The sequence below is a fragment of the Leopardus geoffroyi genome, chromosome C3 (genome assembly GCF_018350155.1).
Source record: "Leopardus geoffroyi isolate Oge1 chromosome C3, O.geoffroyi_Oge1_pat1.0, whole genome shotgun sequence".
Taxonomy (NCBI): Eukaryota; Metazoa; Chordata; class Mammalia; order Carnivora; family Felidae; genus Leopardus; species Leopardus geoffroyi.
In genome coordinates, this window is record NC_059338.1 from 118,821,569 (window position 1) to 118,846,630 (window position 25,062).

The 25,062-nt window shown below is 33.1% G+C and overlaps 1 long non-coding RNA gene across 1 annotated transcript; it reads right to left on the minus strand.

Annotated features, from left to right (window-relative positions):
* Positions 1 to 3,549: 3,549 nt before the first annotated feature.
* LOC123584829 lies at positions 3,550 to 14,742 on the minus strand. Its single transcript, XR_006705698.1, has 3 exons — positions 14,691 to 14,742; positions 7,425 to 7,568; positions 3,550 to 3,703 (listed from the first exon to the last, which is right to left on the minus strand). It is a non-coding gene; the product is annotated as an uncharacterized LOC123584829 (long non-coding RNA).
* Positions 14,743 to 25,062: the final 10,320 nt, after the last annotated feature.

Sequence of the window (25,062 nt, forward strand, 5' to 3'; positions counted from 1 at the left end):
AAATCTATCAACATGATACATCACATCAACAAGAGAAAGGATATAAACAATGTGATAATATCAATAGATGCAACTGATAAAGTACATTTGACATTTGACATGTACATCCATTCATGATAAAAACCCTCAGCAAAGTAGGTTTAGAGGGAACATACTTCAACATAATAAAAGCCTTATATGAAATATCCACAGCTAACATCATATTCAATGGTGAGAAACTGAAAGTGTTTTCTTTAAGATCAGAAACAAGACAAAAATGTCCACTCTTACCACTTTTATTCAACATAAAAGTTGGCTAGAAGTCCCAGCCACAGCAATCAGGCAAGAAAAATAAATAAAGGGCATACAGATTGGTAAGGAATAAGTAAAACTCTCACTATTTTCAGGTGCCATGATAAAATATAGAAAATCCTAACAACTGCACCAAAAACAGCTAGAACTGATGAATGAATTCAGTAAAGTCGCAGGGTACAAAATCAGTATGCAGAAATCTGTTGCATTTTCATACACTAATAATGAAGTAGCAGGAAGAGAAATTAAGAAAACAGTCCCATTTACAACTACACCAAAAAGAATAAAATACCTAGAAATAAACTTAACCAAGAAGGTGAAAGACCTGTACTCTGAAAACTAAAAACATTGATGAAAGAAATTGAAGATGCCACAAACAAATGGAAAGATATTCCATACTCATGGATTTGAAGAACAAATATTGTTAAAATGCCCATACTACCCAAAGCAATATACAGATTTAATGCAATCACTATCAAAATACCAACATCATTTTTCACAGAACTAGAACAAAGAATCCAAAAATTTGTATGGAATCACAAAAGACCTGAATAGCCAAAGGCATCTTGAAAAAGAACAAAACTGGAGGTATTCCACATTTCTAGATATACTACAAAGTTATTGTAATCAAAAACAGTATGGTACTCACACAAAAACAGAAACATAGATCAATAGAACAAAACAGAGAAATAAATCCATGATTTTATGGACTATTAATCTTTGACAAAAAAAGGAAAAATATCAGTGGGAAAAATACAGTGTTTTCAACAAATGATGTTGAGAAAACTGGCTACATGCAAATGAATGAAACTGGACCATTTTCTTACATCATACACAAAAATAAACTTGAAATGGATTAAAGTCTTTAATGTGAGAACTGAAACCATAAAAATCCTAGAAGTATAGGCAATATTTGAAATCAACTGTAGCAACATTTAAATTTTGTTATTAGTTTTTTAAAAGTTTATTTAATTATTTTGAGAGACAGAGAGAGAGAGAGACAGAATGTGAGCAGGGGAGGAGCAGGGAGAGAAAGGGAGAGAGAATCCCAAGAAGGCTCCATGCTGTTAGCACAGAGCCCAATGCAGTGTTCGATCTCATGAACATTGAGATCCTGACCTGACCCCAAATCATAATTCAGATGCATAACCAACCGAGCCACCCAGGTGCCCCTGTAGCAATGTTTTTTGAGATATGTCTTTTAAGGGAAACAAAAACAAAAATAAATTGTTGGGACTATATAAAAATTAAAAGTTTCTGTACAATGAAGGAAACAATGAATAAAACTAAAAGACAACCTACTGAATGGGAGAAAATATTTGCAAATGATATATTTTATAAGTTGTTAGTATCTGAAATATATAAAGAACTTATACAACTGAACACCAAAAAGCAAATAATCCAATCAAGTCTGATATAAACAGACATTTCTCCAAAGAAGACCTTTCAGAAGACCAACAGAAACATGAAAAAATGGTCAACATACTAATCATCAGAGAAATGCAAATTAAAATGACAATGATATATCACCTCAAAGCTGTCAGAATGACTAAAATCAAAGACACAAGAAACAAATGTTGGCAAGGATATGGAGAACAAAGAAACATCATGCACTGTAGTTGGGAATGCAAACTAGTAAATCCACTGTGGAACAGTATGGAGGCTCCTCAAAAAATAAAAATATAATTATGTTATGATCTAGTAATTCTCCTACTGAATATACCCAAAGAATATGAAAACACAATCTAAAAAGGTAAATGCACCCCTATTTTTACTCCTATGTAAATGACTACAGCATTATTTACTATAGTCAAAATATGGAACCAATCAAAGTGTCCATCATTAGATGAATGGAAAAAGATGTTATTATCAATACACACACACACACAAACACACACACACACACACACACACACACACAATGGAATATGACTCAGCCCTAAAAAATAATGAAACCTTGTCCTTTGCAGTAACATGGATGGATTTGGAGGGTATAATACTAAGTGAAATAAGTCAGTCAGGGAAAAACAAACACTATATATTTTCATTCATATGTGGAATTTAAGAAACAAAACAAATGAACAAACAAAAAAAAGAGCCAAATGAAAAAACAGACTTTTAACTATAAGGAACAAACTGATGGTTACCAGAGAGGTGGTGGGAGGAGGGAATGGGTGAAATAGATGAAGGGGATTAAGAGTACATTTTTCATGATGAGCATTGAGTAATGTATAGATTTGTTGAATCACTATATTGTTTACCTGAAACTAATATAACATTGCATATTAATTATACTAGAGTTAAAAGTTAATAAAAATCATGATAATAATGATTGAGAAGTTATACAGCTATAAATTTTTAAATAGCCTATTTTAGAATCATGTGCAAGTTTGCCTTTGTGAATTTGTAAATATTTTGCATAGAAATTCTGTTTCCTTATATTGTGGTTTGAATGTATGTGTTCCTCCAAAATTCATATGTTGAAATCCTAATGCATAATGTGATGGTATTAGGAAGTGTGGCCTTTAGGGGATGCCTAAGTCATGATAGTGGAGCCTTTGTGAATGGGATTTGTGCTCTTATACAAGAGATACTAGAAAGCTTCCTAGCTGGTTCCACCATGTGGGCACAGAAGAAGATGAGGGCTATGGACAGATAAAGGATCCTCACCAGAACATGACCATATTGGATCTAGATCTTCCCATCATCCAGAACTGTGAGAAATAAATTTCTCTTGTTTATAAGCCATCCAGTCTGTAGCATTTTGGTATAAAAGGCCAAATGGACTAAGCCATCTTACATATACTATAAAATGCATAGAAAATAGGCTGTGTTTTGCAAACAAGTTTAAGATGGCAATAAAACCATTATTTCATAGTTTTTGAAAAGCAATAAGCAGCTTACCATTTTTGTTTCACTTTTACACTTAATTTAATGAGCCAAAGCGTGGTATATAATTTAAATATGCTAATTAGGACTTAGATGTCAGAAATTTTATTTTAAAATTTTTGGTCCTCTAAAAAATTGTTACAGAAGATATTTTTATCTCCTTTTATGATACAGGACCTTAATAAAGAGAAAACAGCAAAAAATAAATAAAAAAATAAAAAGGAAATTCAGTTGTCCAAAATAAATATATTAGTAGGAATTTATATGGATTAATTAGTAAGAAATTTGTCTTCGGGAAGAAATAGAATTGTGAGGTAAATGGGTAGACCATTATAGTGATTCCAAGTGAATAACAAAAACAATTAATAATCCATGCTGAAATTCCCAATCTTATAAGTTGACATTTTTAATAACTGATTAGAGTATCCTTGAGATTCCTAGGAATGCTGGTCCAGCAATGGTCCCATTTTCCAAAGCCTGGAATAATTCCATTATAATACAAGGAGTTTTTCATTGTTTTACCCTAGAAAGAAAAGATTATTAAAAGTAATTAATCTTATCATCCCTAAACTTTGAAACTTATAGTAGAATGAATAGTATGAATTCCACAGGAAAACAACAAAAAAATAGCTATTTAAAAAAAAACTTTAAAGATACAATTTTACCAAAGCAAATCTGTAAAAATATAACTTATGCACAATTTTCTATTAAATATAACTCAACATTCATATTTATAAATTATTTCTTAGTGGAGCTATTTTTTAAGTTAGAATAAAATATTTGAGGAGAAATTATAACTTTTAATTTATAAAACTTTTTTTCTGAGATCCCTAAATTGTATGTATATGTCATTTAGTTTATCTTCCCTTTACTGCTATAAGGCAGATAGCAAGGAATGATATTCCTGTTTATTTTCATTTGCCAAGATAATAAATTCTTCTAATAATTGGAATAGCTTATATTATCATATAAATTTTTATGCCTCTCTTTAAAATCTCTTCTTGAGTAACTCTCTGGAGTGTTCCTCCTTAGAAGAGGCTTAGACTTCTCTGATGCCAGAAGTGCCTGTGTAACTTGCTTTGCTCAATACAGTGAGAGAAGACAGGAGGTGTGCCATTCCCAAGAAGAAGCTTCAGGAGCCATTGAGTGTTTCCTACATGGTCCCTTTTTTTGTTCCATGTGAGAGCAACACTGAGTCCTAGCAAATGCAAACATGCAGTCAACCTATGCTGGGCAAGTAGGTAAGAAATGAACCTTTGTTGCTGGAAGTCAGTGAGGGCTTGTGGGTCATTTGTACCATGCAAAAATTTAGCATAATCTGGAGCACAGCATTAATACTTTAAAAACATCTAATTCTACATTTGGTTTTGTTTATATTGCCTTTACTTATAAAAACAACAATGAAATAAAAGCCATAGAGAGTGATATTTATAAATAAGTAAAGGGAATGAGTATGTGTTGATTGCCTACTATGTCTCATTTAACTCTCACAACAATCCTGAAAGATAGGGAATGTTTGGTTGGTTTTTAGATAAGGACACTAAGGCAATTTTTAATAAAGAATTCTAGTTGACTTCCAGGGCTGATGTGATTAATTACATAACATATTGCTTAAATATATATAATGATAAAATTAGATTTAATTCTTGGAACATAAATATTTTATAACTAATAAACAAATATCCATAAAGCAACTATGCAATCTATAACATTCAAGTTGACATTAATTTAATTTGAAAAATCATATAGTTAAGCTGAAATGATATCAGGCTTCAGAAATTAAATATGGTACCTACAGTTGTAGCATATCGTTTTGTTTGTTTTTTTGTTTGTTTTTAGCTCAGATGCTAATATTATTGTGTGCAGCATATTAATTTAATTTTTATACCACATTTCTTCTTGTGAAAGACTAAGAAACTTTTTTCCCACTTAACATCTTATGATTATTTTCCATTCAATTGGTACAAAGAAAAAAATTACATATTAAAGTCATTATTTTTTTTCATAAAATTTGGGTAATTGAAACAATACTAATTAGAAACAGAATTAATCTCAGGGCAGTAAATGGATAATTAAAAGTCATAATCCAAATTGTTCAGGATACATTTCTACTAACATTTCTATTAACGCTGAAGGTAACAAGCTGCACTAATATATAGATTTATAATAAAAATAAGAAATATATGATATCCTATGAATTGTTTCATTGAGATCTGAACATATGGAACATAGAGAAACAGTGTTTCATAGGTTGAGAAATCCCAAATTAAGGTTTGGAGATGTTAAATAACCTGTGAGTCAAAAAGCTCAAAAGTGGTAAAGCCTAGATTTGAATCCAATTCAGTCTTCTTTTTATGTTTCTACAAAAATAAGAGTACTAAATATAGCATTATCCCATTTATGTAAATAGTTAAAAAAAACCTCACAACCTTATGATCTGATAATAATGACTGAAAACTAAAAAAGAAAGAAGAGCATTGACTAAAAGCATAGCAGAATGTCGGAGAAATATATAAATATGGAGAATATAAATCACAGAAATCTTTATTGCTAGAAGCAGATACCAACAGATATAATATTTTAATGGAAATCAGTGTCAAAATGCTTTATGTTTGTGTCACTTACAATAAAAAATGAAATGAAAACCAGGATGACGAATAAAGCTAGGTAAAAGACAATTCACAGGACAAAAGAAAATAAAACCAAATTAAGAACACCTTTTAAATAGAAAGTTACTGCATTTTTGCACTAAACATAATTATGACTTTGCAGGCTATTAACTTAAAATGGTATTTTATAAATTTTATGGCTCCTATTTCCAAATAAAATAAACCTATTTCTCAAAATACTGTTAGACACCACTGATGATAAGATAGAACATACCTTTAAAAACATCTTTTCCTTTTTTTCAGGAAAAAGTAAACTCATTCAACGGTCCTAAAATTTACTCTACCATAGAGTAGAAAAAAGTAACAATTCTTTAATTTTTCTAAGTTAGATTTAATCTAAAACTCCAAAAGTTCACACTCTGGACTTATGGGAAATTGGATTTTGTCATTCTCAGATATCACTTCCGTTCTATTCAGAATAGTGTACATGTTGTGGGTCTAACAAATTTAAGCCTTTGAAGAAGAACATCTGATCTCTCGGCATGGTCACAAATGGCATGCTGTGCTTTAAGCCCACTGGCTGATGCTGACACTTGTGAGACTACCCTTGTGACACTACACTTGTGACACTATGGTCTACCCTTTCCTGGTGCACCACACGGCTATTCTCTCTGAAGTGTTCCATCTCAGTGGGTAACGTGGGGGAGCTGGCAGAGATCCTCTTTGTTTTATCAATATAGGCAAAATATAAATAACATAATATTTACCATTTTACCCTCTTACGTGTACATTTCAGTGGCATTAAGTACATTCACACTGTTGTATAACTATCACCAGTATCCATCCTCAAAAGTTTTTTATCATCTCAAACTGAAACTCTGCAACCATTAAGCAATAACTTTCCATTCTGCTTACCCTCAAGCCCCAGGTAACCACTATCCTACCTTCTATCTCTAAGACAATCTAAGACAAAATTTTACTGTTCCAGGCACCTTATATAAATGGAATCAGACAATATTGATATCCGTTTGTGTCTAGTTTATTTCAATTAGCATGTCTTCAAGCTTCATCTGTGCTGTAGCATGTATCAGAAACTGATTCTGTCTTACAGTATTTTTCTTTATCTGGGTAACATGACCGTGTTTAGTGACAAAGGTAAGAAAGGAATTGGAATTAGTGAGTTTAGTGGACAGTAAATTAAAAAGAGAAATTCTGGAGAACTAAAAAAGAAAATGCAGAAGCTGATATTACAGTGCTTGTTTTTTTTTTTTTTCCCCCATTGCACTAGAAAATTAATTTGAACACATTTCGGCACATCTTCATTTGTGATTCACATTGGAAATAGAGCTTTTTAAATTTATTGCTTGGTTTGAAAATAGACAAACTTATAACAGCCTCCCTATCCATCCTCGTCTTCCCAAATCTTATGAAAACCAGCAGGTTTCTCTATTAAATACCTAGTCATGCGAATCATGTAAGAAGATGTCATTGCTATAAAACAATGCAAGAAGCAGTGAGGAAAAAGACTGCCAAGTTAAACACAAAGGACAAAATCTGTCTGCATATTCCCACACCCTTAAACACGTATTCCAGTGTGAACTGTCTGTCGGGTTTTGATGACAGAACTTGGCTCACCAGGCAATCATTCTCAGAAGGACTCAGCTCTCTCCAGAAACTGCATTTATATTTCCCAGATGATTATGTCTTTTATCAAAAGCAGCAGTTGAAAAATGGTCAAGCTCAGCATCAGAAAAGTCCAGCTATGACGACTAGTTTCACCTACAGATAAATATGGGAAAGGGTAGGAGAGCAAGGCGGTTGATGGGTTTGGATTCTCAAGAATAACATTAAGTTCATGTAGACAAAGATTGGAAAAAGCAGTGAGCATCAGGGGGCAAATGATTTTTTTCTTCAGGAAATTAGCTTTTTTACAAACTTAGCTTATGTTTTTTATCTTTGAAATATATGAAGCAAATGTATCAAGTGCATAGTAGTCAGGACAAAATTAAAATGCACAAATGTGTGCATAATATTATAGCAATATATATGCCTCTGTGCATGAGTTCACAAAAATACATTCTTTAATTTCAAATAATGAGACAATGTTTTCAAAGAGAAATGACAGTGAGAGATATGCCAAAAGAAGGAGGAGGAGGAGGAGGAGGAGGAGGAGGAGGAGGAGGAGGAGGAGAAGGAAAAGGAGGAGAAAAAAGCTTGAGGTCTCCATTTAAAATCTATAGATACATGTTACAGGATTAATGATCAATATTGTTTGTCATATTAATCCCTATGGGAAAAGTAAGTATAAATTTTATGATAAAAAGATCAACCAATAGTTGGTAGAATGAGAAAAAGATTTTCACTTTTCAATAGTATATTCCATTTCATGAAGACTAGCCTGAGGCATCAGGTCAAGTAATATAATAACTTGGTAAATATAGACTTGGGCATAAGAAGTGAAATTTAATTTAGTGGCCTTATGTTAATCATTGAGGGTCCAGAAGAGAGCAACAAAACAATCTTTAAAAAAGGAAAATAGAATTTATGAGGGGAACTGAGGGAGCTAATCAAATATAGCCTAGAGAAGAGATGACTACATGGTACTTAATTTCACTTGAAGGGATATAAGCAGAGGCATGATATTAGGGCCAAAGGACTGATATGAATGCTGATTTAAACATGTGTCAGTAATTAAAACTATATATGCAGCTAGTGGATTTAGACTTTTATATTTACTTAAAATTGGTTTTTTGCCCCATAGAATTATGTGTTTTTGGCTCTGGACTTAGGGAGAGGAAATAACTTATATTGGCTACAACATAAGTGAGTGAGAACTTTTTATTTTGTTTTCTTTGTGAGTATTTTAGTGGAGTTATTATTCATTTTTTTTTGACCCATGCTTTATCACTACATTTTGGAGATATGCAGTAATTGTGTCAGTTTTGTCTCTTGAAAGTTAGAAGCAGTTATTATTATTAGATTAATTTGAGATGCTTAGGTATAAAGACTAATTAAAATAAACCTTAACAACTAGCAAAAACCATCAATCATTTAATATGAGCAGAGGGTGTTATGTAAGTGATGAATCACTAAATTCTACTCCTGAAACCAATATATTACTATATGTTAACTAACTAGAATTAACAAAAATTTGAAACAAACAAAAATTAGTCTATCAGTCTGTGACCACTGGACCCCTTTTCCAAAATTCATAAAACCATTTAACCTATGAAAATTATAATTATAGGCCAGAGCTCAGTCCATAATTTGAATTTTTATTTAAACCTACTGGGTATTAACATTAAAAATGTCTAAACACAGTTTGAAAATTAATATGGAGTGATTACTTCAGGTATTTTGAAATGTGATTTCATTTATTTAAAAAAAATAATGTTTATTTATTTTTGAAAGAGAGAGAGAGAGAAAGAGCGTAAACAGGGGAGGACAGAGAGAGAGGGAGACACAGAATCCAAAGCAGGCTCCAGGCTCTGAGCTGTCAGTGCAGACCCCAGGGCAGGGCTCGAACTCATGATCATGATCTGAGCCAAAGCTGGACGCTTAACCGACTGAGCCACCCAGGTGCCCTGAAATGTGATTTCATTTGAATTTTTCGTAGTAATTCTATTTGCTTCAGTTATTTTTTGTGTTAAAATGGATTTCTACTTTGACTTCAATTCTACTCTGATTCATAATTTTTTAAAATGTTTATTTATTTTTGAGAGAGAGAGCACAAGCAGGGAAGGTGCAGAAAAAGAGCAGGAGAAAGGATCCAAAGCAGGCTCCCTGCTGATGGCAGAAATCCTGATGTGGGGCTCAAATTCATGAACAGCGAGATCACGACCTGAACCAAAGTCAGACATGCAACCTACTGAGATACCTAGTCACCCCTCTGATTCATAATTTTTAAAAATTATTTTATTCCAAATGATTAGATTAATAACAAAAAAAACCCCAAAAAATCCCTATTCTGAGAATAGATTTGAGTGAAATATGTAGATTGCAACTATTATTATGGTGTCATTTTTAGTTCAAATTATTAAAGGGATAAAAATATTTTAGGGTATTAATGTAAAATCTGATAAAGGCATTAGCAAGGCATTTATGTGTCAAACTACCCTTTTTCTAGTTCTATATTTCAGTTAACATTAACTATTTCCTAAGTTTCCCTATGTGTTCAACACTATTTTGTTTTGTATGGTCTCTTATTTGCTAGTACCTTAAAATATACTATGAAAGAGAGAGGGAGACACAGGTACAAAACATTTAGCAAATAATAGTTCAGTACATAACCAGCTATATAATTGTAAATTACAGACCATAAGTACCCAGTAAGAAAAAAGACTACCAGTGGGAGCTACAGGCAATTAGGAATGTTAATAGAGGGTGGTGGATGTTGTGACTGAAGAAGTACTAAGATCTCAGATTGTTTAAGAGGAGTGAGGGGAAAACACTAAGAACAAGGCCAAAATGGAATTTGTGCTGAAAGAGTAAGAAAACTAAGCTGAATAGAATGGTTAGAAGGGAAAAAACTTTGGGAGGGAGAATTAAGCACAAAAAGCTGAAGGTTTGTTTGAGGAGTCCAAATTTGCTCAGGGCAGCAAGAGGGTTTGTCTATAGACATGAATGGCAGGAAGATCAGGTGGCAGGTATGCCTGTGATATATGGTCAAAATGAACAATATAAATAAGCATCGATGCCAAACATTTTTTATTAAATAGTTATCTTAGGAGAACCAGAAAGAATACGTGGCAAACCCAGAATTTTTGTTGTTGTTAGTTAATACTGATAAATGATTATTTCGCCTCAGATTTCTACTTCTGCTTAATCTTCCATTATTGCGTTAAGGAGTTATCTCTTTCTTCCTGATTCCAGCCCTCCTACCAATTTTGGTGGAATGCTCCCTGTTTCCTCATCACTTCCATTATTCTCTGAAGGTTTTAAATTTAAAAGCCGTATTTTTTTCTGTCCTAGTTGTTATACCAGGTTTGTGTAATTGCATAATCTCACAGACATCACGAACCACCTGTGTTCTGGAGCTACTTCATAACCCATGAGAGCCCATTGTGTGCATCTCCTCCCAACTGTACTTATAGTGACTTCACGGGGGCTTGAAATCGGCTCTGATGGGGATATTTACACCATGAAAAGTGGCAAATGCGACAAGTCAAAAGTTTTTGGTTTGGTTTGTTGGGGGTAGGGGAGTAGTTTGTTAAACATTGATTAACACACCATTGTGTGCAACAATGTATTTTTCCATACACCTTCCAATTGGTTTTTAGTTAAAGTTTTTATGAATCAATCAGAAAATGTCTGTAGAATACCTATACTGCTTAAGGCTTCTAGGCTAGAAAGCATGAACATGAAAGCTCACAATCTGTTCTTGTTAGTACATGTATAATGCCTATAAATATGAATCTGATACGTTCTTTCTCATGAAATTAAAAAAATGCTTAGATGTTTCAATATTTGTTGATGTATACGCTACAGGAAGAAAGGAAATCAAAGTTGAGTTCCATGACAACTCCTTGGATTTAGAACAGACATCCTGATAGGACCAATAATCAAATGATAGGTAACAAGACATTTTTAAGAAGAATTCCTGTGTGTGGCAGATACATTTGCATGGTTAGCAAATAATCTAGATTTTAGGATTTGGGACAAGAGCGACAAGCATCAGGTACAACTCTGTGGATTGCTCTTCATAAATTGTTCCTGCAACAACTTTAATAAATCTGAGATTCTGACATATACAGCTGGAAGTTTATGAATCATTTCTTAATTATGTGATGAAAGTGTGTCTGACAGCAGGGAATCCTAAAAGAAACAATGGTTTGAATGAAGGCCTTGAGTTCCCAGATTTTCCAGAGATTCTTCCATCATAAATTTGGAAGATATCAGCAAAATTATGGCATCTTTATTCTGGGCCATTTCAACAGTAAAAGCATCTCTGATAGTATGTTTATCATTCATTCATTCATTTATTCATTCATTTATTCTTTATAATTATTGTGTTCTCATCATGTAACAGGCACTATGCTTGTCAATATCTCCCCCTCATTCAAATTACAATCTAACAATGAAACTGACAATAATTGGTTACAGACCGGTACAGGTAAAGGTGTTTCAGACAACACAGAGAATGGCCATTTAGGGAATTGAAAGAAATTCAGTAGGACAGATTTTATAGGGTCAAAATTCTTAAAAAACTACAAGCAAATATTTACACAGAGATTTGGATTTCTTAGGGGAAATTGGAAAGTATTAAATATTTATTTTTGTCTATACAATTAAAGAAATGATAAGATTTTATTTTGGAAAGGACCTGAGTTTAAAAGGAAAAATACTTGATTTTTAGTAAATTATAATATTTGGAGTATTGCAAATCCCGATGGGAGCTAAATTAGTGCTCACTGACTGACAGGAATATGAACAAAGTCATAAGAACTAGCTTATCAAGAACACAGAATTAGATTTCATTATTGCAGATGGCTATGAGAAGTAGTATTTTGATGTGGGAATTCACTCCACTCTTTGCTTCACTGTTCTTTTAAATTTTTTTTTAACGTTTATTTATTTTTGAGACAGAGAGAGACAGAGCATGAACGGGGGAGGGTCAGAGAGAGGGAGACACAGAATCCGAAACAGGCTCCAGGCTCTGAGCTGTCAGCACAGAGCCTGACGCAGGGCTCGAACTCACGGACCGCGAGATCATGACCTGAGTCGAAGTCGGCCGCTTAACCAACTGAGCCACCCAGGCGCCCCTTCACTGTTCTTTTAATAGAAATAAGTATTTGGAAAGTTTTTCTGACATACTTGTTCTTACTTATTGGGTCAGTGTTCACACCCTACTGTACATGCCTACAACATAAAGGAGAAACACATATCGGGTTTAAAGCCACATAGTAGTGCAGCACTTACCTATGGTATCCCAGATCCAAAGTCTAACTTTGACCTGCTTGAAAACCTTTCCCCCTTTTTCTATTTATTTATTTCCATAAAATAGGAAAAACAATAACTCTATGTAAAGAGGCCAACTGATACAACATTGAAGGTTTTTTTTTTAAATAAAATCACCTATTTAAAATTTCTGCCTGTCACTTTTACTTTCTATTTCTTATGTAGTATCTCATACCACATTAATCTATCATGTTAGCCAGAAAAATAAAGAGAGGTTGCTACTTTAAAGGTGACACATTGTCTTATTTCTTTATGTTGTGTCTTATTTTTTTTTAATGTCATTTATTGTCAAGTTGGTTTCCATACAACACCCAGTGCTCATCCCAGCAGGTGCCCTCCTCAATGCCCATCAACCACTTTCCCCTCTCCCCACACTCTATCAACCCTGTTTGTTCTCAGTATTTAAGAGTCTCTTGTGGTTTGCCTCCTTCCCTCTCTGTAACTTTTTTTTTCTCCCCTTTCTTCCCCTCACCCTGGTCTTCTGTTAAGTTTCTCAGGATCCACATATGAGTGATAACATATGGTATCTGTCTTTCTCTGCCTGACTTATTTCACTTAGCCTAATACCCTCTAGTTCCATCCACATTGCTACAAAAGGCCATATTTCATTCTTTCTCATTGCCAAGTAGTATTCCATTGTATATATAAACCACAATTTCTTTATCCATTCATCAGTTGATGGACATTTAGGCTCTTTCCATAATTTGGTTATTGTTGAAAGTGCTGCTATAAACATTGGGGTACATGTGCCCCTATGCATCTGCACTCCTGTATCCCTTGGGTAAATTCCTAGCAGTGCTATTGCTGGGTCATAGGGTAGATCTATTTTTAATTTTTTGAGGAACCTCCACACTGTTTTCCAGAGCAGCTGCACCTTATGTTGTGTTTTAAAAATTTGTTCATGTTGTGGCGCCCAGGTGGCTCAGTCAGCTAAGCGTCCTACTTCAGCTCAGGTCATGATCTCACAGTTGACGAATTCGAGCCCCACGTCAGGCTCTGTGCTGACAGCTCAGAATCTGGAGCCTGCTTCAGATTCTGTGTCTCCCTCTCTCTCTGCCCCTCCCCTGCTCAAGCTCTGTCTCTCTCTCTCTCTCTCTCTTAAAAATAAATAAACATCAAAAAAATTTTTTCTTCATGTTTTGGAGACTATGTGTCTCAGCTGTCCCACAATCTCCAGAGTTATCCCGTCCCTTTTTTTTTTGTTTCTAAATTTGCTGAAAGCACTACACAAATGGGATATTTAAAGGATTTCACCCATGGCTGGGTAAGTGATGGTGGAGATAGTGGTGATGAAGATGGTGATAACAATGATAATGATTCTGGCAGTCAAGTTTTTAAGTGCTAAAAGATTGGATTAATTCCACAGCAATGTGAAAACAACCATATTCACTAATTTTTCCTTTGGCATGTATATCACAAAATAAAGACAGTTTTATCCTCACATGCCAACTGCACGCTGTTGCTCTTTCAGAAAAACCATAAAATTAAAAATAACTCATTGCTTCTGGAATTGAGCAAACCTGAGTTGTATTACTGAAAGTTACATTAACTATCTGTGTTATTTGAACAAGTTCCTTAATCTCTACAGTCCTTAAATTCATCTTCCATAAAATAAGAAAAACAATAACTATATTTAAAGAGGTTAACTGATGCAACAGCATATATAAACTGCCTAGCCCACAGTAGGTACTTCATGCATATTCTTCCCTCTAAGTTTGGAAAAAAAATTAAATTACTACAAATTTACTTTAATGTTTCTTACAAGACAGTACTAAGCTCTAAAGAATTAAACAATATTTTTTCAGTAGAAATGTTTAAACATCATTATCATTTTCTTTAATATTCATACTCTCTGAAAAAGTTTTCACTAATGTAATATAGGTTACCATAAGGAAAGAATTATCAGTTATCCTATGTATTTTGTTGCAATATATATTACTATACCTTGAAATTTTTCCATTCCTTTTTTTGTTCCCTTTCCAAATATACATTTTTAACATCCTCCTACAAGAAAACAAGGTTAGATTGATTAAATGAGCTAATACTTTTCCAGTTATTTAGTATTCTGTACTGTGATTCAAACTACTAGATTTAAAATCAAAGCAAACCTTGAACATGTATAACTGTGAGAAGCTAGAAAATAATAGCAGAGGAGTTGAAAAGGCACATGATAAAAAGAGATGGGATAATGTATTTAAGCAAAGCATCAGATATGAAGACAGAGTCAGATTTTCAAGGACAAACAGGGTCTTGAAATAAAGTTCTTTTGGTAGCTTACAATGGATTACTATTGAACACATAAATAATTTAGTTATATTTATATAAAGTGACACACATACACAGTCTTTCCAGGTGTTCTTGTAACTTCGTAACACTTCCATTTTATAAAATAGAAAACAACTAAGAAACAGAGGGATGAAATTAGGACTGCTTGCATTTTTAAAATAAAGATTTGCTCAATATGATCTCTGTGGTGCTAAGTCACACTAAAATTATCGATCCTTTTCTTCTGTCTATATCATCGTTTTTGTTTTTATTGTGTTTAAATTCAAATTGTGAACACGATGAGTGAATATAGGTCTACACTTATGTTGAATAAATGTTTCTGTAAAGTGTATATAAAAATTAAAAACCAACAACTATCTTACAAATAGTCTCCCAGAAAGCTTCTAGTTATCAAATGCGAAAGGATTTACATTTTAGAAGGACATGATTCTTGCCTGTTATATTCTACATAATTTAGAAGGACACAAACACTTGAATATAAAAACAGATTTCTTAAGCAGAACAAGAGTGCACCACTTAACATTTCAGCTATTCGTATCAAAACCTGTAATAGTACCGTATGGCTTATGTATAGTCAAAAAAATCCAAATGAAAATGAATTTGGTTTCATACTTTATATCACATAATAAAAATATTAAAGACATAATATACAACAGCTTACTTCTGGCATATGGCTTTTCACATAAAAGATAAGTTTCCAGTTGTTCTACATACTGGACAATAACATGTCACTGTTAATAAAATAATCAAATAAACAATGTAATAGAGAGTAAGTCACAAAGATTGTTCACTTTCATCAAACATATCAATTCAAACTACACTAAACGTAATTCAAACCTTGCTAATTCAGCAGGAATGCAAGTATCTTACCTTGTTCATTACTTTGGTTTTTATTTTTGTATTCAGAAAATCAATTTACAGTGATTACCAGGTGACAAATGCTATATAAAACAACTTTTGTTTTTATTTGGGGAATTTTGATAGTTTGGCAATCACTTTTGGAATCATGCTTGTAATGACTCCCAGTGTAAAGCAAACCTTAGGATTAATTGCAGTGACTATAGCTTTCTTGACATTATTATTCCTCATACAAGGATAATCTGCTGGATAACTTCACACTGTAGAATAACTAATGACCCCATTCTCTTTTTGGCAGTCCAAATGAGACATCTTTCAATGAAAATGAAAGACAGATGTTCAACATTAGCAGATGTCCAGGGTGTGACACACTAAACATATGCAGGGAATGGAAACCCTAGATTCTCTCATACGTGTAAGAAATGCTGACCAGTGTGTGTAAGATTTCCTAGTAGCATAATACGGTTTTGTAAGAGTAGAATTTTGTTCATATATTAGATAATGCTATCCTCCCACATTCCAATCTCTACATCCTCCCAAAACTATTTTTCTTTTGAAACAATATTAATGATCCATTAGATTTTTAAACTATAATTAGTTTTATTACTTTCATACTATTTTCTACATAAAAGAACAAAATAAAAGACTATAACATGCACAGATAATTTATCCGCACTATTCAAATAAACTCTTGATCTCTTTTGTCCAAAAGATTCCATGTGGCTTTCTCTATCATTCATTTCTAGCCTACTCAAATACCATATTCTCAGTGTCTTTGCAGTGAACCTGTCTCCTTCCCTGCAAATGTCCTCACCCTGTTCAGGCTCCAATACCAGTGCTTGGTAGCACCCTATGTAGGTACGCTCCTTATGGTGCTAAGGTCCAAAACCTTGTGCAAATTTCTGGACCCTTCTGAGAGGACCTGTCCTCAGCCTCTTGTGCTCTCATGTCCTGCAGGGGGCAGTCCTGCCATGCAGGCAACCTTCTCAAACTGCTCAGGCTAGGACACTCCCTAGTGAATCCTTCCCCTTCATTCTTACTCTGAGCATGCTCTGACACTCTGCCTACTGCCCCTCTATATGGAAGCCCTCATCAGCTGCCTCAGGCTCCAATATCACATGCCATGCAGCCCTACTAGGTGAATGCCACTTTGTCCTACATGGGCCTCATCCACACCCTGTTCTGGAGGCTGCCCTTCCTTGCTGGCACTGCCCACCTCCTGCCCCTGCCATGGCTTCAGGACTAAATTGTACAGGAAGGGAAGGAAATAGAAGGAGAAGATAAAGAGGAAACACCCTGCATATATACTCTGTACACATATCCCCACATATATACTCATATGTATACATAATACCTATGTATATATATATATATATATATATATATATATATATATATATATATTTGTGTGTATACATATGAATACATATTTTATGTACATTATTGAGAACAAGATAATAGTGAAAAAAACAACTGACACTATTTACAACTGAGCTCTTTGTTTCAGATCTTATATTTTAGCACAAATCTAATTATTCTGTTGTGAGTACATGCAAATGATCTAAATATAACTGTTTAACTCAGAAAATTGAGGGGTTTGGGTTTTTTTTTTACATATTTGTCACGGTCTTAAGTTATTTAAATGGCTTGATTATTTAATTATTTCTTGAAATTTGTTTCTAGCCATGAAATAATTGTTTTATAAAACTAAAGTAAAACACATTTTCACAGATCCAAAGAAAAAGATATATCCTGACTCACTAGCAAAGTTGAGATGTGCTTATAAGACAAGTAAATTAGTTGTTTCATGACCCAATGATAAAGAAAGCGTATTTTATCTCTCAACACTTGATAAAAGTGTATTTTCCATCTTCTGAGTCCTTTTACCATTTAGGAGGTCAACAGATTAATCTACCCATTTTGGGTAAATCTTAATTATTTTTAACTTTCCCCTACATCTGGAATTAAATATAACATGTATATACACAATAATAATAAAAATAAGTAATGATAAATATATATATTTAGAAGTAATAAATATATATTTAGGATATATATTTTTATTTTTAAAATATATATTATAGTCTATATGATATAGTTTTATTATTAGAAGTTTTTAAAGTTAGAATCCCAAATTTTTGTTTTTATCAATTTCTTCAACTTTTTAAAAATCCTTCCTGAGATTTTAAAATCTCCTCTCTCTCTGTCTCTCTCTCTCTCTCTCTCTGTCTCTCTTTCTCTGTTTTTCACTTCCTACTTTTCCCACAATTCCTTTCCCCTTCATCCTTTTTCTAGCTTATTCATCAAGGAAATATATAAAGACTGATGTCACAGTATTTGACACAACTGCAACTGGATTTAAATTTCAAAACTAAAGAAATATTTTTGATGGTTTAGTATAACATGGAAATTACTATTAACCACCTAGCTTTGTACATATTAGCCACTAGTAGAATCATCAGGTGTGCTTACTACTGCCATCTGTTCACATGACCCTGTTCTTGGTAACCACAGAGCATGTTGCCTCACTGATACAATGAAATGAGCTTTTGTGATCATTCTATTATTGTTGTACCCCTATTGCCTATTGCAAATGTAATTTAGCCTGGAAAGTATCTAAGGTTGATAATCCACTACCTTCTTGTATTCATCTGCTACTTTTAATTGTCATTTGGTTGGTTTCTGGGCTTTTGATTAATTACTTAATTAAATAAACTATGTGTATTTCCCATTCTATGTCAGAAGCCATAAAGTACATCGATGAATGAGATTTTTGGTTACTGTTCTTGAAGAATTCTCAGGTTATTGAAGATAAATACTTTTTTATTTATAGAAACCAGTGGAAAGTTACACTTTACCATAAAGTTGCTTTATGCTTTATCATAGTGTTTGATAAAAACTCCACCTTATCTTACTACTCCTACAAACGATAGGCTAACAGACACAACAAACTACACTGTTTATTTTGTGCTCCTGTGATGTTCCAATGTAGGGATGGGTGGTGGTATTGCTTTGCATAGGTATTCAGGGACCCAGGCTCTTTCTATCTGTGGCTTCTCAATTCCAAAGGCTCTAGAGTCCTCCTCTAAATCATCTTCATCCAGATTCAAACAAGGGAAGATGGAAAATCATGGACATGATGAGAGGGAGAATATGGAAACTACAAGGAAATCTGAAAAATGTAGTCTAGCTGTGTGTTCAGGAGGAAAGTGAAAAGATTTTGATGAGCAACCAGCTAGTTTCTGTCACAACATTATTTTTAGGTCTTTGTCAACTGCAGAGATACTCTATGGTTGATCATTTCACAAAATGGAAACTTAAATCATGGAAAAATAATAGAGAAATCCTAACCAATATTGAGATTTTTAAAGTGACAAATGTCTCCCTCTCTCTCGCTTTCTCTTTTCCTGGCAGTTGATATACTGTAATAGATTTGTTTGGATTTTGTTATAAGGAGTTCTTTACATAAGAAAGTTTTGTATAGTATGCATTTTCTCTGATTCTTATTTAAATAACCCTTAAGGAACCATCCAATTATGGTGCTGTTAGAAATGGGAGACCTCTGAGATAAGGTACAGGTGAAGATATTGAAGATTCTACAGGTAGGTAGCACACATTATCTAACTCATTTTACTCCTTTCTATTTAAAGTGTCCTAACCATCCATTTAAGCTCTCAAAACTATCACTAAGTATTCTCTGTTTTAAAAAAATGCACCTTTGGTAAAAGAAAGAAAATACTTCATAACTATTGCATATACACTTTTTAAAATTCACAGTAATTGGTAAATTTTAATCACAGGAAGGTTAGATTCTTATAATCAAAACATAATATTTATGCTCCAAGAAAGCAGTAATATTATCTGACAGATTAAAAAGGCATAAATAATAATTAATCTATATTTTGTAACTTTAGAAAGAAATTTATTTAGAGTATTGTTAATGAATGAGGGATTACTTAAAGAAAGTAAAAGCAAATCTGTTCAGCAAAAGCAAAACACCAAATAGTTTTGTAAAGAACTAATCTAAACTGAAGCAAAAACATATGACCTTGGATTTGTATAAAACAACATTTAGGAAAAGATTATAGAATCTTTGAGATAGAAACTTACACATATTTACATTAGCACCATAGTCCTGGAATTTCTCTATAATTTTCTTGATACAGGCATCCCAATCTTATCTTCAACACTTCCAGTGGGTGGAGACTTACTACTCTCAGGTGAGCAAGAGCCATTGCTGGGTACATACGTCTTTATAAAATGCTGTCTTATACTGACTTAGAATAAAATTCCTTACGATTTCCAACCATTCATCTTTATTCTGTGATGAGACAATGAATACAATTATGTCTTCTACATAAGATACTTTTAATGATGATTGATTTAATCCAATCCATCAATCTTTTCTCTATTCTGAGCATCTTTCTTTATACCAGTTCTCTAATATTTCCAATTAAATTGTCAGCTTTCCTTTTAGAATGCCTTTGGATATTCCCAACCAGAAAAAAATGTGTGAGATGAGAATCAACATACCTGGCATTTGTTATGTCATTTTTAACATAAAAATATGCAGTAAAAATAACATACCCCGATAATGAATTCCTTGAACTTCATATTTCTCATGAAATACAATAAAAGTTATGTTTATACTATTACTTATATTTATTCTTTTGGAAAAATGGTGGTATTATTATCTCATGATTTTGACAGGGTAATCTCAATATCTCAGGAAGAAAATATGTGTGGTTCTAGAACAAAATAGGTATTAGGAATTGAATTACTGATAGCATCTTATGTGCAGTAAAAACATTTTAAACTCATTTATGGAAATGTATCCTTTTGTAAGGTACGATGGTCAGAGTAATAGATAAAAATCTTTGAGTTGTCTTATTCAAAAACTTTGTTATTCTGAGAATTACACCTACTAAACATTTAATTATGGGGCAATGGATTTGGAAATATTCTTGTAACTTCTGAAAAAAATTACTCTTTATTATGTAAATAGTTGTATTTATTTTCAAGGCCAAGTACTAGATTCCACTATTGAGAAACAAACATATTTGGCTAATATTTCATTGGTATGAAGAAAAGTAAGTTGATTTGCTTCATTCTATTAGAAACCACAAAACTGAAAAATGGGAGAAATGATTATCTATAAACTGCAATAATAGAGAAAAATTTGTCAGTCTTTACCCGTTAATTTTATATGACTACTTACTTAAGAAATGTCAAGTGTACATTTCCACTCAGAACTATGTCTAGAGGAAAGCTTTTTCAAGTACATAAATATTCCTGCTTAATTTATTCTTACTACCTAGTGTTTATGAACAATAACCTGGAGACAGTACATAATTTTTAGGTCAGATAAATATGTAGGATACATCCAATTTGACATGGCTGGAAGAATACAAGTGTTGACCATTTCTGCACACTCAAATTCCAGTGAAGTGAAAGAAAAATACTAAGATAAAGTCAAATGCATAGCAATGTTGAGAAGGAGAACCAAAATACCATTAAGATACTGTATAGGATAGAAAGCTCATGGAATCTGAAAAAAAGATATTAATAATTTCTTATACATAAATGTTAGATATATTAAAAAAAAATAAGAAACAGGGGCACCTGGGTAGCTCAGTCAGTTGAGCTCCTGACTTTGGCTGAGGTGGTGATCTCCAGGTTCATGAGTTCAAGCCCCCATCTGGCTTGCTACTATCAGCATGGAGTCTGCTTGGGATACTCTGTCCCCTCTTTTTTCTGCCCCTCCCTGCTGACACACTCTCTCTCAAAAATAAAATAAACATAAAAAAATCCAAGAAACAAGAAACTTTTCCTACAGAAGGAACATTTGATTGGGAGACCAGCCAGATAATGCATATATCAAGTGGGTCTTGAAATGTTTCTTCACTTTCAGAGTGATTGACTTCTGTGTAAGTCCTTAGAATAAAGTTAAGTAATTCCACGATTAGAACGGTAAATGGTGAGTTTCATTTGGGGAGGCCAGTGTAGGTTTTAGGTCAGAGAGAAAAGTTAGCATTATCAGAGCTTCACGCCATCCTGCTGCTATCAGCCCCCACACGTAATGACGCCTGCCCTGAAGGAAACAAGAGCCAGGCTGCACATCAACGGTAAACTCAGCGATCTCGCCCTGCTGCCTGCTTTTTCCACTGCTTTGGTCCAGCAAAGCTAAGGCTTCTTTAAATCTACATTTCTTGGTTTTGTACACAGTTCACACCTGGATTAAAAATAAACACTCCAACTACCCAGTGTGGAGTCTTATCTACAAATACAGACATAAATTCAAAGACCATAAAATATATGGGCCATAATAGATATATTTAATGTCATATCACATTTCTGGAAATTAAAAAAAAACACTATATATATATATATATATATACACACACACACATATATATAGGTATACATATATATGTGTGTGTGTGTGGGTGTGTGTGTGTATATATATATATATATATATATATATATATTTCCTGCATCAGATGAAAAGTAAAATAGATACAATTAATGATTCACTCTGGTAAGCTACAAGATCGAATGGAGGTTTTATCTTAATACATTAAAAAGTACAAAGGAATCAAAATGGAAAGACTGAATAAAGTTAGATAAATGAAGAACAAATCTAGAGTATTTAGGATTTACTTCACATGTCCCAGAAGGGATAAGTGAAATTAGAGCCTTTACCATATGAGCACTTTAGTGTTCCCACATCACAGCTACTTTTCTGAACTCATCTCCTTCCACTTCATTCTTGCTTATTCCACTCTAGCCACTGCAGCCTTGTTTCTATTCCTTGGACTTGTTTACCATGTTCTCAACTTAAACAAGAAATGGGCTTTTCAATATGTCTGTTCCCACTATCTGGGACACACTTCCATAAAATAAATATTTGACTCATTCCTTCAGGTCTCTGCTCAAATATCAGTATATCCATAAGGACTTCCCTGTCTCTCCTTTATAAAATTATAGATAATAAATAAAGGCAGTATTTCAGAAATTACTAACATTTGTGCATTAATTTTCCAGAAGTAATAAAAAGAACATTAGGCGAAATGGAAGGTAAAACAACATATTAATATATTTTATTCAGGTCATATCTGTTTGTATTTCCAAGTTCATTTTGAATTGGAAAACAGAAGCACATACCTGGATCATTGAGTCATATGTTTATTGTGATTTTAAAATGTGGATTTCTTGTAGAAATATTTTATTGTGTTAAGAGGAGGAAATATTAGGGACACACCTTAGTTTTAATGTCATTTATCTTCTTTATATTTCATCCTTGAAACATGAGTCAAGATTTTGGAAAAAGTATCTGATATCTCTAGTCAAGAGTACTAAAAACAATGTGTAAGGAAGACATTTTAAACCCCCAAATTATTTCAAATCCAATTCTTTCATAATAAAATACTCTCTATGGAAATGGACTAATCAGTTGTTGAACCATATTGTTGGATATGGATATGCTATTTATTTTCTTTATTTGTTAAAATAAATATATACATGCATCATACTATAAAGGTTTTGAAAGTACAAAAGTATCTGAAATAAAAATAAAAATTCTTATCTTCTTATTTCCTCCATTTACACTTCCTACCTAACAGATAACCACTGACAGACATTAACAATGACAAGTTCTAGGAACATGCAAGTTGGAATTTTGATAGCAAGAGCATAGGTTTACAAAGATATTCTGTTATATAAATTACCCATGGAGGCACCAAAAGAATTTTAAGAAAGAATATTGTGATCTTCTATTTCAAGACAGAAAATCAAGCCAATTCAATGCTAATTCTTGTGAGAACATGTATTATCAGAATATAGGCCTTCTTGTTTTTTGCAATAAAGAACTGAAACATAAATGCATTACTTAAAGTAGGGCACTCAGTTCACTTGCAAGAATTTTCTGATTTATACTTTGATGATCCTAAATAAAACATCAATTAACTTTTTAGATACAAAAATGAAATTTTAACATTTATAGCAATCAGTCTCTATTTACAAAATATAACAGTTGGACAAGGTGGACTCTTATGTTCATTTCATGCTAACACTGTAACAGAGGTTAAAGGTAGAAACAGGAAGACACTGCTTCTGCACTTAAGCAGCCTATATTTTAGTATAAGAGAGAGGTAATTTTAAATGGTTGAGAAATGAAATTAAATGATGTGTAAGGTCCAAATGCAATATAAAACAAGGAAGGGAGGCATGAACATTCCCAGAAGGTGTGCAGTTTTGGGAAAGGCTTCTGAGAGGACGTTTCCCATGGACAGGATTTGAAAGGTGAACTTACTTACCAGGTTTGTAAGAGAAGAATACAACAGGCAAAGGCACAGAGGTTTGAAATAAGATGGTGCATTTAGGAAATTTAAAGCAATTTGACATTGGTAGGCATAAAGTAAAGAAGAGCAAATGGCAGAAGAGGACCCTAGAGAAGTCAGCAGGGGCTGAATCATGGATGGGCTTGTATTAGCCAAGTCACTTGGAGTCAATCTAAAAGCCATGGATATGAATGAATGGGTTTTAGAATTAGAAGGAGTTTAGAGGTTGTATTATCCAAATGTATCCAAGACTTTCTAAATCATCTATTATCACTGAATGAATATGATCTGTGAGCAATAGTACACAAAATTCCTGAGCATTGATGTTCATCTGTCATTGCTGGAAAGGTTCTCAGAGCAAAGTTCATAAAGGAGCCTGGATTATGTATCATCGAATAAGGAAATTCTGAGCTTGAAGGGAAGGTCAGTCTTGTTAAAACATATAGGAAATCATCAGCAAAATGTGATTTGGACTGGATTCCCTAATACATTTCACTTGTTTTAAGTGGAAATATTAACTGATTGCATATTTTTGCTTTCAATCAATTACTTAAAAATATTGATTTATCTACCTTAAAGAGTTGAGTGCTGTTGTGGGAGATCTGAAATAAAAAGTATTTCTCTTAGTTTAAAAATGTACAAGCTGGTTGGGGATGCAGGGCATAAGCGTTTTAAATATTCAAAAATGCAAGAGATAAATAAATGAAGCCATCATAAGGTAAGTATCAGCTTTACTGCTAACTGAATTTCTTTATTGCTAAAGAAATAAGCACCATTCACTTGTGAAGTTCTTGTATCTTCACTTCTAAGATTTACCATCAATTTTATCAAAT